Source organism: Octodon degus, unplaced genomic scaffold, assembly GCF_000260255.1.
Source record: "Octodon degus isolate 3935 unplaced genomic scaffold, OctDeg1.0 scaffold00005, whole genome shotgun sequence".
NCBI lineage: Eukaryota > Metazoa > Chordata > Mammalia > Rodentia > Octodontidae > Octodon > Octodon degus.
The window spans coordinates 2074061-2090639 of record NW_004524581.1 but is presented as its reverse complement, the minus strand read 5'-3'; the positions used below and the strand labels follow the sequence as shown (position 1 = coordinate 2090639).

At 39.7% G+C, this 16579-nt stretch overlaps 1 protein-coding gene and 1 pseudogene across 3 annotated transcripts in view; both read right to left on the bottom strand.

Annotated features, from left to right (window-relative positions):
• The window catches only part of Prkg1 (protein kinase, cGMP-dependent, type I), a 1308883-nt gene that overhangs the window by 182365 nt on the left and 1109939 nt on the right, over nt 1–16579 (bottom strand). The window lies entirely within an intron of this gene.
• LOC101572453 lies at nt 8837–9779 on the bottom strand (annotated as a pseudogene).

Genomic DNA, 16579 nt, shown 5'->3' with positions numbered 1-16579 from the left:
CTCTCTCTTCCTCTACCCTCTTTCTCTCTTTCTCTGCAACCTAAGGTGCTACACGATTTAGGCAGCTGCTGTTAGGAATAGTCATAGAAATTTGGGATCTAACAGTGAACAAAAGAAACAGTAATTCCTGCCTTCAGAGTTCATTTTGCTTGCATTCTAGCTTCCATTTGACGACTGAGAATTATTAAGGAATTAAAATAAATTAGTTCTATGGTCCATCAAGAAACAACACACTCTATGGGGGAAAAGAACTGAAGGGAGAGGAAATGGAGAGACTGGAGAGTGTGCATGAATAAGTGCATGAATAAGTGGAAATGGAGAGTGTGCATGAATAAGTGGAAATTAAATACGGTGTCACTGGAAGTCTCACTGAGGCAAGATGAGCTCCAAGACTTGAAGGAAATAAGAAATTCAGTCCAGCACATGTACAGCAAGGGACAGGCAGGGGAAATGATAAAAAATCCCCAAGGTCCAACGGCCTTGTGTGTCTAGTGATCTGAGCCAGAAGCTTACTGTCCCCAGGGAGCAAGGAAGAAAGAACAGAGACTAAGGAAACTGACCCCTTGCTTATTCTACTGAGCCATCTCCCCAGCCCTAATTCCTTCAAACTAGAGACAAAGTAACAGATTCCTGGAGGCTGCCCCCTGTCTGTTCTTTGTTCCTTTACCTGGCAAGTTAGCAACTAGGGAAATATAAACTTAAGAGTTTGGTGAATGCCTGAAGGGATGTAAATAGCAGCTTGCCTACACCAAATTAGTTATGCACACTTCCTAGCCTGTTTGTAGCCCTCAATAAATGTGTGCAGTTTCTGTGGCTCAGGGCTCACTTAAGAGAGAAGCTAAACTCAGTGAGACCTCTGAGACTACATTAATCTAGTCTTCCATTCTTTTCTTTCTGCTCCAACCAATAACTTACAACACAGAGGAAACACAAAAAAATGACCAAGGTCAGGGCCTATGAGATGGCTCAGCAGACTAAGCGCCTGCTTAGGCAAACAGCCAAGCACAGGGACCGAGGTTCGATCTCTGGCACCACATGCAGCACAAGCCCCCACTCAGGAGTGGGCCAGCCAGAGTCCGGAGCAGTAGCGCACGCCTGTGATCTGTAATTGCAGTGCTGGGGAGGTGAAAACAGGAGGATCACTACAAGTCTGAAAGGCGAAGTGAGACCTTGTACCAACTAAAAAGAGAAAAGAAAACAGAGAAAGACCAAGGTCTTCCAGGTGTTCATGAATGCAAGGAATAAATACACCTGGAAGAGACCAGAAATCTGGGGAAGACACGAAAAGCATCCAGCCCCACACTTAGCCTAAAGGCTGCTAGCTGCATCAGTGAGTTGGGTTTTCAGAACTGAGTGGCTCCAATTTGGCAAAAACAAACAGGAAATTGGCCCAAAGAAACTGAAGCCTACAAACACAAATCCCTAGTCAAATGCCCTTGAAGTGTCAGGCATGTGTTGTTACAGTGGAACATGATTATAATCGCCACTGTCTGGGAGGCTGACGTGGGCAGGTTGGAAGCTCAAGGCAACGTTGGGTGACCATGATCCTGGCACAAAGAAAAAAGTAAAAAAGGCTGAAGATGTGGTCACTGAAATTCAAAACCACACTCCTGAAAGGTTGCAATTGTCTGAAATCAAACAGACAATTACTGTGACAAAAACATGCTATTTACTAAAAGGGGAATTTTTAAAAGCTCGTTTTATTTATTTATTTATTTATTTATTTATTTATTTATTTGGTACAGGGTCTCACTATGTATCTTGAACTCATATTGATCCTCCTGACTCGACCTCCCTAGTGCTGAGATTACAGTCATGCACTTCCACACCCAGTTTCCGTGGCAGGCATGGCACACCCTGTTCGGGTTGGCACAGCCTGTGGTACTGGGAATTGAACCCAGGTCCTTGCACTTGCCAGGCAGGTGCTTAGGCCAGTGAGATATCTTCCCAGCCCTTAAAAGTAGATTTTTAATTTAATTTAATATTTACCTTCTATCCTAGTTGGAGCATCTCATGGTCTTTTCAAACTTTTTGATAACATTTCTTGCTAACCAATGAAATTTTTTTGTTTGTTTGTTTTTGTTTTTTTTCAAAGTTTTATTGATAAACAGCAATGAGACAGTTTCAAATCAAATCGGAAGTACAGTTTCAACAAATAATACACTGCATATATTCTTCTTAGTGGTTAATTGCTGTACAAGATGCGGACTTGTGATCCTATTTACAAACACCATTAGAACAAATCATTCTATTCATTAAGAGAATGCAACTATATATCTATCCCAACCTCTTTGAATATACAGATACAAAATGGACATTCATCGGTATACCCCATTTTTTCTAAGTTCCGTTATTGAATATTATAGGTGTGTAAACTCAGCAAAATATTCTAAAAGAGTCCAGTAGCCCATAATAGTGTTGGGTCTTCTGTTTAACTGGCAATGTCAGAAATTATTGACCTGAGTCCCCCACAGCTCAACTTAACAGCATGGCTTTATTTCTTATATTTCGACTTCATACTTTTCTACTGGATGGTTAAGACCAAGGTAAAGCAAGACCTATGCAACAAGAGTTGTAACCAATGAAATTTTAAGCCTCAAAAAGTACAAGAAGATTTTGTTTCATGCTTACATTTTATTTGTTGCACTTTGCTTCAGGAGAAGCTGTTTACAGTACATTTTCCAACTCTACTGCCCTTGAGAAGACAACAGGAAAATGCTTCTCCGAGTAAATATAGACCTAAGGCTCAGGTTACTACTCAGAAATACAATCCTGCATGGAAGAATAACCTAAGGGCATCACCACCTTCCACAGCATACGGAAGCAGGCTTTATGTTAAAACGATTTTCTTGAGGAATATTATACACAAAAAATTCTATTTTCAGTCTACTGTGTGTTTTTATTCATTATAAGCTATAATCCAAACATACCAACTTTAGGAAATTTTACTTAAATAATAATCAGTATCCGTAGGCTGTTAGTGCCCCTACAAGTAGGCGGGGCAAGTTTGAGTGGACAAGTGGGATGCTGTGCCAAAAACTACCTTCTTCCCAACAGGTGAAACTGCAGCACAACAAGAAACAAATTGTTCTGTCAATTAGTTGTGGAGAACAATAGAGAAAACAAATTAACTTTACTATAAGAGCCTCAAGTTAAACCCTAAGGGCTGATGCAAGCACAGACAGGCTTATTTGCAATCGAGAGAGAAGCAGTTGACAACCCCAGGAGAACAGCCAGTCTGAAAGCAGCCCCGGCTGTACCAAGGCAGCCTTACCTCCACAACCTCTCTCCTCACGCTAAGCAGCCTGTGCCTGATAAGCAGTGTTTACGAAGGTGATTACTGCACGCCTGGGATTGCTGCATCACAAACGGACAGAATCCCACGTGCATGAAGGGGCGCTTCCTCAGTCCACGCCTAACGCCGCTTCAGTGCTTGATTTGACTTCACAATGCAATCACCGCAAACCCAGAGTTTAGAGCACCCCTTTATTTATTTATTTTGTATTTTAGTACAGGGTCTCACTACACAGATTGGATTTGTAGTGATTCTCCTGTTTTCAGCCTCCCACGTGCTGGGATTACAGGCGCGCACCACCATGCCCAGTCTGAATCTCCGTCTCAGCGTGCCCCAGGGGCAGCGCCGACATGGCAGGCACAGGAATCAAACCCCAGTTGCTGCTCTCTGCCTAAGCAGCCACTTTAATCTGCTGAACTATTTGGCCAGGCCCGGAACATCTCTGTTTTGATAGGGATTTTTCACATGTAAATCTCTACAAAGTAAGAATACATGTGACACAACCTAAGACTGTTTACCCCACTGATGAGCACATCACGATGGCCACATTGTTTGTTCTGAATCAAAGATCTGATTATTCAGAGAGGACACTTTTATCTCCATCACAAGCACCCATGCAGGAGGAACAAAAGGCTGCTGTGGGAACCAGAACTTCTAAAACGGCTCTCTCAGCCCCCCAATACCCTGTGTCTGTGCATATTGTTGCAGGCAGCTAGCTGTGTTAAGTAGAAATGTTATGGGCAGTCCGACAGGGCCAGGCACTCAAGGAGACAGCAGGGAAGACAAAATGACTTTGTAACTTTGGGTGAGACAGAGCCCCACTGGGGGCTGGATCTCAAGACAAAAGAGTTAAAAGAATAAGCAGACCACATACATTCCTAAAGATAGGCATCCAAGATTGATATTTTAAATGAGTCTCTCTCCTTAAGGACCCCTGGAGGTCCCTAACCCAGCCTCCCACAGGAAAATCCCTGGTTCTTCCCCTGCCCCAACCTGGGATTGAACTCAGGCCCTTGCGCTTGCGAGGGAAGTGCTTATTCCACCGAGCCATCTCACCTCTCCCCCGTTCCTTTTTCATGCCCCTTGCTAGGTGACTGGCTTCCTCATTTGTCCTGAATTTAATCAACTTTACCTGAGCAACAGTGCTTGTAATCTCATTGGTTGACCATAGTTTTGTCCCACCTCATGCCCGCCTAAGCGAGTCCCATGTTCTCCACCTTAGATCTGCCTCATCGCATGGTTTTACCCTATAAAAATCTCTGGAAAATATAGCTTTGGGGGCAACCCACTGCAGTCCCCCATCTGCCCTCTTGGATCGGAGCTTTCTTTCCACTAGTAAATATGTTCTTCTCTTAACCTCCACTGTTCCTAAAATTCATTCTTCGGTTTTAGAGAACATAAACTCCGCCCAGGTATCTTTCAGGTTGGGGGTTTCATTCCCCCATATCAGTATGATAAAACCTTTCTGTCATGAATAGGATACATTGTGCAGCTCAGTCGATCTGAAGATGGGGAGATGAAGTGTGAATGTCCTAGTCACAGGGCCCTTGTCCAACCAGCAGGAGAAGAGGCGGAAAGAGAGATTCTAAGCAAAGTATAGGTACTTTTGCTGGCCTAAAGACAAATGGGACCATTTGAGAAACAGCGGCTTCAACTTTACAGCTTCGAGAAACTGGTATCTGCCAAAAGACTGATAATTTTGGAAGCAGATTCTTCTCAGAGATTACTGATAAATTGAGTGTAATTGGCTACCCCAGGTAAAACCATGCAAGACTTGTAGCTGAGGCACTGGTAACTGACATGTGGAATTGTGAGCTTTAAGATAGGACTTGCTTTTAAACCCCACACTTCATGGCAGTTTGTTATTCAACAATAGAAAGCTAGACCAGGCGTGGGGGCACCTGCCTGTAATCCCAACACTCGGGGTTCTGAGGCAAGAGGGTTGTCTTGCATTTGAGGTCAGCCTGACTACCTAGCGAGACCCTATTTCAAAAATACCAGAAAACAAAACAAAACAAAATACCCCAGATATTTCAACAAGGATGGCAGTAGAATTAGGCATTAAGAGCATGCCCTGATTTATCATTGTCACAGGTTCATATTTATTTCAACATATTATACCATAATACAAAAATAAACTACTTCTTTCTGTTTGTTTTTGGTGTTTTGTTTTGTTGCAGCAGGAGTAGAACTTGAGGCCTCACACTTGCCAGGAAGGCCCTGTGCAGCTGAGCTACATCCTCTACCCTGAAGTGTTTGTTACCAACAATTCCTCATTTATTTCTTATTTCCATTTTATGTAATAAGCCCATAAAACCTCAGAACTCATACTCTAATAAAACACAGTGCAGAATGCATTTCAATTGATGGTTACTTATTATATTCAAATAATATTTGCTTGATAAAATGTTTAGGAAAACATATGTAGACACCACCAGAAATTAGTATAAATCTTTTGGGTAGGTAGCTTTAAGCTATAGAAATATCTTCTTTTATTTTAAAATCTCACTAATTAAGCATCCTCCTTGGAGCTGGTGTGCAGCAGTTGTTGAAAAAAATGTAATTATGATTTCTTAATTCTCTCATTTTCTTTATATTTATTTTTAGAACCATCCTGTAAGACCAACGCCAAATGCTGGCGGGGCTGTGAGGAAAAGGGAGCTCTTCTCCTCTGTTGGGGGAGCACAGATCAGTGCAAACACTGTGAAAATCACTTTGGAGATCCTGCAAAACCATTAGGATAGGAGGTCTGCACTAACTCAGCTATTCCCCTTTTGGGTATCTTCCAAGAAGAACTAAAAAATCATATCACAGCAATATATACACACATATGTTTACAAAAGCAAAATTTGTAATGGCTGAATCATTGAAGCAGGGCCGGCCAAATAGCTCAGCGAATTAAAGCGACTGCAAGCGGGCGCAGGGGCCGGGAGTTCGATCAGGCCTGCCATGCTGGGCCCGCCCTCAGAGCATGCTGAGATGGCAATTGAGACTGGGCGTGGTGGTGCACACCTGCAGTCCCAGCTCTTGGGAGGCTATAAACAGGTGGATCACTACAGGTCCAACCTAGTAGTGAGACCCTGAGCACCCTGTAGACCCTTCCTTAAAAAAAAAAAAACAAACAAAAACCTAATGAATCTTTGAAGCCACCCAAACTCCCTTCAACTGATAAATGGATAAAAAGTTATGGAGTTTTAGATAATTGAGTAACATTCAGCCATTAAAAAAAGGATAAACTTGATATATTTCTAGGAAAATGGATCCATCTTGAGAACATACTCTCATGTGAAATAAATGAGACACGCATGTGTAAATATCGAATTATCTCTCTGGTGTGAGACACTCAAAGTGTAAACAAGGACCAAAATGCATAAGAGATATTGTGGAATAGGAAGAAATTGTTAAAAAGGGAGAGGAAGCTGGGGAAGGACAGGAAAACAAAAATCTGAGAAAAGAAGGATAAAGTGAAAACAAAGCTTTGTAAATAAGAAGGAAAAGAGGGCTTAAAGGGAGGGGCAGAGACTGGGGAAAAAAGAGGAATCAAGGTATATCATGAATAGGCAGGTACGAGTTCCCCCTGATGAAGGCAATCTTTATGCATATCTAAAATGTACCACCAAATTTAATTTTAAAAAAAAGAATTATCCTGTAAGGAACATTTTTCTCTTTTCTCGTTCCTTTATTTATTATTTATTTATTTATTTATTTATTTATTTATTTTTACTGTATTCAGACTTTATTGCTTATTGGTCAAATCATTCCACACAATTTTAGGTAAAGAGACTTTGAGAAAATATATTGGGAGTGTTGAACAGATGATGGCAATATTGATGAAAGTGTTCAAGTATTTTACATAAGGTAATAAGAGGCACCACAGCCACCATCACCCCCAGAAATTTGTACATTTCATATAAAAACAGTAAAAATAGTTCAATGGAATTTAATTAGCAATATTCTTTGTAATCTAGCAACCACAGTAAGCATGAACAATTTCAGAATCTTAATAGCAAAACAACAAAAAAGTTTTTGCTCACCACCAGAGGTTTCTTCAAAAAAGGAGCGAACAAATCAACATAACAAAAACCACAAATATACAACCACATAAACAAGTTGGCATATTAATACTAATTCAAGAAACAAAATGTGACTCAGCTTTTAAAAGACATTGCACTTTGTCACTGTAATTACACTTACTTACAATTCCAAACAATTTAACTGAAGCCAAATTTCACTTTGTAAAACCCATGAATACAATTCAAATTGCTCTTATGCTTCACTAAAAGTTATCAGCCTTTAAAACCTCAAACACAAGCTGCACAGGTGTAACCTGACATACTGACAATCCACCCTTGCAGGCATACAGTGGAAGTTCTAAGATTTTAAAATGGAGCAGCTACACAAAGTCACTGTAAATTGCACAATGGTAATAACTTTTCCTAGTAAAATAATAGTAAGTTTCCTTTATTAATGACTTGAAAAAACGTGTATAATAGTTCAGCATTTGAAAGACTTCCATGTATATTAAACAGGTGCAGAGATTGATAAATACATCGGACTTGAAAAGACACTACAAAAACAAGATCTGAAATGCAGCTCTATGCTGAACCCTTATAATTGTTATCCAACCATTAAAAACACAAGAACAGATAAATAAGAATTTATTAAAATCATTGTCTCCAACAATACAAAAATTAAGGCATCATTTACTCCTATACTAATATATGCAGCAAAGAGAAATGTTTTAAATAGTACTTACACAATTGCTTTTCTTTTCTCTCTTTTTATAGACAAGCTTGCCCTACATAGCCTAGGCTGACCTCAAACTTAAGATCTTTGTGCCTGTGTGTCCAGGGTGCTGGCATTACAGGCTGGCACCACCACACCTTGCGTAAGCAAATGTTTTTCTTTTCTTTTCTTCTTTCTTTCTTTCTTTCTTTCTTTCTTTCTTTCTTTCTTTCTTTTTCTTTCTTTTTCTTTTTTTGTGGAACCAGGGATTGAACTCAGGCCCTTGCGCTTGCCAGGGAAGTGCATGTTCTACTCAGCCATCTCCCTGGCCCGCTAATGTTTTTCTAATGTATCTGGAAGATTGGTTTTTATACTGTCCTACTGTACATCCCATTGAAAGCTCTTCAAGATCAAATGTCTTGACCCAAATCAAGAGAATGAGTTCACTGTAGAATAAAAAGTAACTATAAAGAGTACCATATAAAGTTCAAATACTGGTATGTAAATTTCTCTGAAGTAATTTCTGCTTCAGTAATTAAAGCAAAAGAAGAGATGACTTTATTTAAAATAGGAAGCCTATTAACATGACTCATGCTATGAAATAACTACACTCAGTATTCTGCTTTGACAGTTTGAAGAGGGCTTCATACTCCTTTAAAAATTATCCACTAGAATAAGGTCATATAAATTAACTGATTATCCTCCATATTTGTCATTTACAAAGCTCAACAGGCCTTACAGAGTATAATAAACAGTAACATTTTCACCTTTTATTAAGGCAAACTTGTGAAAATAATTTAATATAGCCAGTCCAAATGAACGTTGCACTCACATTTATTATGTAAGAAATGTACAAAAACAGTATTCTATAAAAAGCCACCTCAATACCAGAAAACAGTAATGAAAGATGCTGAACCCAGTTTACTTTTTAAAGGATGTTCTTTCCTTACATCCAATTCCAAGTTCTAGTCATCATCTTTAGAGCCAGTTTTGCTTAAATGCTTTACAACATCAACCCAGATCCAGCCTCGAGGAAGTTCCCCTTTGTGATCTGTTTTATCCGCCAGCTTACGTTTCTGAGCTTTTGAAAGTTGTTCTTTTTTGTCTTTTTTCTTACTTGATGGGGCTATACTAGGAGTTTCAACTGAGATGATATTGCTTATGGAGGTCGCAGAATTAACAGGATGGTGATTTTCCATAAACTGCTCTTTATTGTCCTTGGCATATTCAAACAATGTATAGGTCATAGCGGTTCCAAGGTTAACTTCCACTGCTTCCTGTAACTTGGCTAATATACTCTGCTTTACAGCTGATGATATGGTGTTGTTAAAAAAAGCATTCATAGATATAATTGGAGGCGTTTGGGGGTACGTTTCTGTCCATGAAATCTCTATTAAGAAGGCTTTGGGATCACCATTTTCACCCGGTATTGAAATGAAACTGGACTTAACTCTCGGAAACTTTCATCTCCTTCATAAATAGAACGTAACGCTTCTAGTTCCATCTCTTGGTCCTCATTGGCGCTCATCGCGCCGGGCGCCTCCCAGGCCGGCTGCGGCCGCGACCACGTAGAGAAAGCGAGCGCTGGGGCCCGGAGGCCAGGGCGTCCCCTTTCCGAGCCTCGGCTGCGGGGTGGTGGGGCACCCTCCCTGGCAGCGGCAGAGCCAAGATCACGCGCAGCCCTGACCCTCGTCAGCGTGAAGCGAGGGACTGGAGGCCGCGGGCCTCGGGGAAGGAGACGCAGGCCACGAAGATGGTGCGTCCCGCGTCCAGGAGAAGCTGCGGGCAGGTAACGGCGGAGGCCCCGCCCCTCCCGCCTCCCTTTATTTATTATTTAAATCAGGACAGACTCATGAACAATGATACTATTTCTTGGTCTGTACTCTGGTACCCTTGTGTTTTCCTTTGTAGCAAAAACAACTCCCTCTTGGCCCATGTAGATGCTTTCGGTTTCTCTCCTGTGTCTGTTTCACAAGCCCTTGCTGGTATTTTTTTTTTCATTGTATTAATTATTATTATTTTTTTATTTTCTTTTAAAATGTACTTTTTAATTTTTTTTCCATAATTTTATTGATAAACAAATAGCAACTAGACAGTTTCAAATCAAATTGGTAGGACAGTTTCAACAATCAACACATTGCATACATTCTTCCCAGTGGTTAATTGCTGTACAAGATGCAGACATGATATCCTATCTACAAAAACCATCAGAACAAATTATTCTCTTCATTAAGAGAATGTAACTATATATCTAACCCAACCACTTTGAATACACAGATACAAAATGGACATTCATCTGTATCCCCTTTTTTTGTTAAGTTCCGTTATTTGAATATTATAGGCGTGCAAACTCTGCAAAATATTCCAAAAGAGTCCAATAGCTCATAATAGTATTGGGTCTTCCGCTTGACTGGCAATGTCAGAAATTGTTGACCTGAGTTCCCCACAGCTCAACATAACAGCATGGCTTTACTTCTTATATTTCGTTTTTATACTTTTCTGCTGGATGGTTAAGACCAAGGTAAAGCAGGACCTATGCAACAAGAGTTGTAGTTTTTTGGTCTGAGAAGGTCAGTGAAATCCCCTCAGGATTTATCCTGAGATCCTGTACCTCAGATTGTAGAACCTTTGTCAGTGTCAGCCATGTGGATGAGTCACAGCCATTGCTTGGCCAATGTGCTCTCTGTGAAAGCCTGAGAGAATGTTTTCTCTCCATGTGACTCTCCTTAGGCACACTCTACATCATCGATCACTTTCCTCTTTGGTCCCATAATCTCCTTGATCAGAAAATTTGGGATACTACTGAGTTACATGATGTTACAGTACAAGTTTTCATACGTCCTGAGTCTTAATTGACCTTAGAAGGCTAGGGCCAAAATGTTGGCTTTCCTTGCAGCCCTCCTTTTTCTGTAATTTTGGTCTGCAAACTTAGGTTGTTAACAACCTTGCTATTTTTAAAAGCATTTCCCTTTTTGCTGGCACCACAAGACACTCCAGGGTCATCCTACACTTTCTCTTTGCCAGGTGTGCTACCAATCATCCCTCCAAAGAGTCCTGGTTTCTTTTATCAGATAAATAGGTTTTGAAATACATACATAGGTATTAAATGTGTTAGCAACAGGACACCATTGCGCCTAAGCCCCACAGTGAAAAAAATTTAGCTATCTAGGCATATGTACACTCCCACATGTATGTTAACCCATGTGTTTAAATGCATCTCCTTATATTTTTCTTTGTACCTATCTAACTGAATTCACATTTATATATTTATATCTATATATGTATATATCTTTCTGTCTCTCTGTCTCTGTCTCTGTCTCTGTCTCTCCCCATTCACTTTTGATACTTGTGTATTAATCCAACCCTCAGTCCTTGGTCATTTTAACTTTTTGTTTTTGTGGCTGGCTCAGCCTGAGCTGGAGACAGGGCTGGTGTGGTATATTGTGCCAGGGATGGAACTGCAATTCCTGTGCACTTGCCTAAGCTTGCCTAAGCAGGCGCTTTAGACCACTGAGCTATCTCACTGGCCCTTAATGTCTCTTTTGAAACTGTAAAAATCTGCCTCTTCTTATGTATGGCATCTTTTGCAAAATCTTTCAGTCACCACTTAAGCTATTACCATATGTATAGGTATAGCATGAAGTGCACAAATCAAGGTATGGCATGTACAATTTGAAAATCTCAGTTTAATGCATTTTAAAAGTCAAGCTTTACCAGCTGGTCTGCTATTTCCTCTCCAGCTGTCAATCTTTGGGTAAGGAATTCCAAAGAAACTTATAGCTAAGCAGAAGTCTAAAAATAAAAAGGCATTAACTAGATAAAGCACATGCAAGTGCAGAAAGAATAGGAGTGCAAGGAAAATAATTCAGGTACAAGGAATTTTTTTTAAAAGTCCAGGACCAAAAGAAATATGGGGAGTAAAGAACAAACAGAAGTTGGGATGGAGCAAGAGAAAATAAAGAGCCACATGCTCAAGATGAACACTGTATTCATACGTGCTTATAAATACATGCACATATAGATTTTCTAATTCTTTCTGATAAATTGGCCTAGAAATAATCGAATCCCTGTATCAATGAGTATAATCAACATCCAAGATTTGACAGCAAAATATCATTACAGGACTGGCGAGATAGCTCAGTGGACTAAGTGCCTGCTTAGGCAAGTGCAAGGATGTGGGTTTGATGCCCATCACCATATGCTTCACCAGGCCCACCCCCGGGTGTGTTGAGCCAGCCAGTGAGACAGGGTGTGGTGGTGCATGCCTGCAATCCCAGTGCTGGGGAGGATGAAAACAGGAGGATCCGCATGAATGCCAGTGGCATAGTGAGACCCTACATCAAATACATTTAACACAAATAGATAAATAAATATCATTGTGCTTTTAATAGAACCAGTCAAACTCCTTTAAATGCTCTTGGGGTAGAGCAAAGAGAGAGACAAATATGCTAAAAATCGACTGTCAAAAGGAAAAGTAATAACCAGTGAACAACGTGTTCACATCAGGAGGATGAAGCCTCCATCTTTAGCTGCAGAAGGATAAAAGGTGCATGTTTTGATGAATGCCACTGACCAAACTAGGACAACTTTCACACCAAAGCAAGTGAGGACACCGTCAGAGCACAACTCAGCAAATGACAAAAGAATTCCGAAGTCCACTATGATATCAAAAACAGAGAAGGAAGAAGAAAGAAATTCCCTAGAGATAATATCAGTTAATAAAAGTAGGAAAAAAATGGAAAAAGAAAACCTTCATCTGGCAAGAGAAATATTAGTGACACTAATATTAAAGGTGTCAAGGTTGGTAGAGATTTTCTAGGAGATAGAAAAATCTACTTGCATAACACTGGAATGTCTTCTCCAACAAATTCCATTAAATATGCATGATGAAATGGTGGCATTATAATGGAGAAACCTGGCAGACATCGATGAGTGTGTGCGTGTGTGTGCGCGTGTGTGTGTGTGTGTGTGTGTGTATTGCTTTCTTGCAAATGTACTGAGAGTTAGACATCACTTCTGTGATACTCCAGCTTAGAATTCTTCACCTCAGTCTAGTCACAGAGAAATAGCAGATGAAGCAAAGCTTCCATCACAAATCTGAGAGGGGAAGGAATAATGGAGATGGATGAAACATAGCAATGGATGCAATCAATAGTCCTGGATAGAATCCTGCACCAGAAGAGGAAAGAAATACCATGGGGATGACTGATGACTTTTGAGTGTGTTCTATGCAATGAATGAGAGTGTTGTATTATTATTGATTTCCTACTAGGAAGGTGTTGTGTAAGAAAATGCCTTTGTTTTTGGAAGGCATGGAATATAGCATTTAGGGGAGACTGAGCATCAATTTGTAACACTGAAAACTACAGGGAAATTGCAAATCGTTTTGGTATTTTCTGCTGGTATTCAATATATCTGACACTGATTACTTTATAAACAACAAAAAATAATTTCCCTCAGTTCTGAAAAGTGGGAATTCCAAGAGCAGAATAGAAGTTTATTTGGGGTAGAGTAGGACTCTGGTCTCTGCTTCCAAGATAGCATCTCGTCATCGCTGCATTCTCGCAGAGAGAAATGCGGAAGGCCACAAGCTCGCACAGCAAAGAGATGAAAAGCCAAAGGCCCGCCTCACTCCCTCCGGCCCTTTAACATTCTCTCAGGCTTTCACAAAGAGCAAACTGGTCAAGCAATGTCCGTGACTCATCTACAGGGCTGACATTGACAAAGGATCTACAAACTATGGTACAGGGTTTCAGTGTAAATCCTGAGGGGATTTGACTGACCTTGTCAGATACAGAAGTTACATTTCCTGTTATATAGGCCTTGCTTTATCTTGGTCTTAACCAATTAGCAGAAAAGTACAATAGCGAGGTATGAAAAGTAAATCCATATTAATATGCTGAGCTCTAAAAGGTTCAAGTCAACAACTTCTGACATTGCCAGTCCTATGGATAACCCACTACTATTATGGACTACTGGACTATATTTGGATTATTTTGCTGAATTCACACACCTACAATATTTAAATGGCAATGGAATACCCAGCTCTGACAAAACTAAACAAAAAAAGGGGATACTAATGAAGGACCATTTTGCATCTGTCTCTACGAAATAGTTAGGATAGATATACAGCTACTTTCTCTTAATTCAATGAGAAGAAAGATTTGTACTAATAGTGTTTGGACAGAATATCATATCTTCATCTTGTACTATGAATAACCACTACAAAGACAACAATATGCAATGTGTTAATTATTGAAACTTTCCTAGTAGTTGGTTTTGAAGCTGTCTCATTGCTATTTTTTCTCCAATAAAATAAAATAAAATAAAACAATGCTCTGATCCCATCGATGGAGGCAGAGCCTAGGAGGTCTCATCATTTCTCAGTGTCCCAACTCTTAGCACCGTTGCATTAGGGATTAACTTTCAACAGGAATGGGGAAAGACACAAATACTCAAACCTTAAGACTGAGCAAAGGAGCAGAAGCTAAATTAAAAAGTATATGTTCATATTCAAATTCTTTCGTATACACGAAATACTATTTAATATTCTCTCATAACATTATGAGAGAATAAAACCTTCATCTGGCAAGAGAAATATTAGTACACTAATATTAAAGGTATCAAGGTTGGTAGAGATTTTCTAGGAGATTAACTAAGTATTATTTTATTAAATATAGTCACTAAAGTATAATGACATTTTTTGTTGATGTGAAAAGCTCTCCATATTTTGTTAAATATTTTAAAAATAAGGTACAAAATAAAGTATAATATAATTGCATTTGCATAATAAAACTAACATACATAGAAAGAAAATTAATTTGAATAGCCACTCATAGAGTTGAGTGGAAGGAAAATTAACTGGGCTGTGTTTTTTTGACATGTCCTGCCTTCAGTGAGAACATGGGTTGTACTTCTATCACTACTGAATGTTTTAAGTTCACTAGACTTTAAGGAAGAAGTTAAGAGGAGGATAAGTGCATGCAACATTTCAAGGAATTTTCATGACCATCATGAATTTTCTTCAAAATAGATCCCATTTTTGTTTTCTAAAAAATTAGAAAAGAAATTTCTTTTTAATGTTTTCTTTTTTAAATTTATTTGGTACATGGTCTTGTTACACAGCTTGAATTCATAGTGATCCACCTGTCTTAGCCTCTCCAGAGCTGGGATTACAGGCGTGCACTACCATGCCCAGTTCAGTGGCCAGCACAGCATGTCTGGGGCTTGGGGCCCACATGATATGCAGCACCAGCTGTTGAACCTAGGTCCTTGTGCTTGCTAGGCAGGCATTTAGAACACTGAGCTATGTCCCCAGACTCAAGAAAAGAAAGTCTGCTTTTTCTGTTTCACAACAGGATAGATTTAGTGAAAGAAGAAAATGGTTCACTATAGTTTCCAAGTGTCCTGGTGCTCTGAGAGAGGAAACCAGAGGAGAGTCAAGCTAATTCACCTTTCCTCACTATCTAGTCACTAGCCAAAATCTACTGGAATAGTGTACATTTAACTTGACTTAAAATTATTATTTACTTTACAGTGGTGGTAGCCTAAAATAGTAAGTTATTTAAGTACTATAAGAAAAGATAAGGGCAGGCCAAATAGCTCAACGGCTTAAAGGGCCTGCAAGCAGACAGAGGGGCTGGGGGTTCGATCCAAGGGCCTGCTGTGCTGGTCCCACCCCCAGGTCATGCTGAGACAGTGTACTGAGACTGAGCTTGGTGGCGTGCGCCTGTAATCCCAGCACTTGAGAGGCTGTAAAGAGGAGGATCACTATAAGTCTGATCTATGTAGTGAGACCCTGTATATCCTGTACACCCTGTCCTCAAATACAAAAGAGAAAGAAAAAGAAAGAAAGAAAGAAAGAAAGGAAGGAAGGAAGGAAGGAAGGAAGAAAGAAAGAAAGAAAGAAAGAAAGAAAGAAAGAAAGAAAGAAAGAAAGAAAGAAAGGAAGGAAGAAAGGAAGAAAGAAAGAGGAAAAGAAAGAAAGCTATGTGACAAGGTGACACTGAGGTATCTTTCCTTACATAGAAAACTGCCAAAAAGTAAAACAATTAACAAGCTACTTCTGTCCAGACCATGAGAAACAGACACTCTTGAACACTGCAGGAAGAAATACAGAGTATGTGTTGCTGCTATAAAATATTGGGAAAAAAAACTGAATCTGGGAATACTAAAAAGTGACTTATATCTTGTTATTTTATATCTATATCTCTGAACTGTCATATATGCCACAATTCTGAAAATGCTTTATATTGAAATGTAATTGAAGAAACGTGAAAATTTGTTGCGATTAGGGACCAGGTAAAAAGGAAATACAAGTATAGAATGAGAAATGGGGGAGGCACTCGGAAGGGATGGGTTACACATACCAGAATGAACTTGTCATTTCTACTTTACACACTTATTTAAACACACACACAGATTTCCTGTCATCAGTGAATTTGGTGGCCAGTGAATTACAGCACAGTCTACATATTGTTTCTGGTTTTTAATTATCATTATACTAAAAAGAATCAGAACTCGGGATTGTAAAGCTGGTGCAGGGAACAGACTTATAGT